Source organism: Acanthisitta chloris, unplaced genomic scaffold (genome assembly GCF_000695815.1).
Source record: "Acanthisitta chloris isolate BGI_N310 unplaced genomic scaffold, ASM69581v1 scaffold37674, whole genome shotgun sequence".
In the NCBI taxonomy this organism is placed as follows: Eukaryota; Metazoa; Chordata; class Aves; order Passeriformes; family Acanthisittidae; genus Acanthisitta; species Acanthisitta chloris.
The window spans coordinates 1,193-2,178 of NW_008668266.1; positions in this window are offsets into that span (position 1 = coordinate 1,193).

The following is a 986-nucleotide window of genomic DNA, read 5'->3' on the forward strand; positions in this document are numbered from 1 at the left end:
GAAATTCCAAGCTCTCCTGTCTGAGATCCTAACCTGCACTGCTCCAAGCTCCTGGTGGGCACGTGGATCCCTCCTGGGAGAGAAGAGGCTCATGGAGCTCTGATTCCAGGCACAGGCCCTGGAATTGCTGCTCCCTCAGATCCAAGGGGTCACTGGGTGTGTGTTTTCAGGGCTCTGTCCTGGCTTGAGTCATCCCAGGGTGTCCAGGGCCAGGACCTGAGCCAGGACAACTCCAGTATTTCCACATGGTTGGACTAAGTGCGCTGGAAGAAGCACTTCCCTGGATTTTTCTCCTGATTGCACAGGGACTGTGGCAGTGACAGCCTCATAGGTGCCATCCCAGCAGGGTTTGGCCTTTCTTGGGGATTTCTGCTGCTCCTCTCCCACATCTCCCTCCAAGCCATCCTTCCCCAGCAGTGCCAGGCGGTTTCTCCCTTCCCCCAGGCCCAGATGGATCTGCTGCTCCAGCCCAGATGGGATCCCATCTGGGGATCAGTTTTGATATTTTCCCCTGATTTCCTGCCCATAGTAGGAATAATTGATCCAAAACTCCATCGTGGCTGGGCCCAGGTGTGATTCCTGGATGTCCTGGAGACAAGGAGCTGCTCTCCCTGTGTGTGATGTGCTAATAATCCTCAGGGATTGTGTTTGGCATTTTCAATATGAAAACTCTGGTGGTAATTATCTTGAGCAGAGGAAAACTAATGTAAGGATGTTGGTACTCTAGTGGATCAGAGTGTTCCAGCTGGAAAAGTGGACAAGGAGGAACTCCAGGAAGGGAAAGATGTGGGAGTGGCATGAGGACATGGGCAGAAACGTGAATGGTTCCAGGTGGAAAGGCCCTGGGGAGCTGCTGGAGCCTCCAGGATGAATACATGATGGATAAAGAGGGAAAATTATGCTGGGAGTGGAGATGGAATGGTGCTGCATGAGCCATTGGTCATGGAGTTATTTATCCACAGGGAAGAGTTGTCCAGGGGGGAATC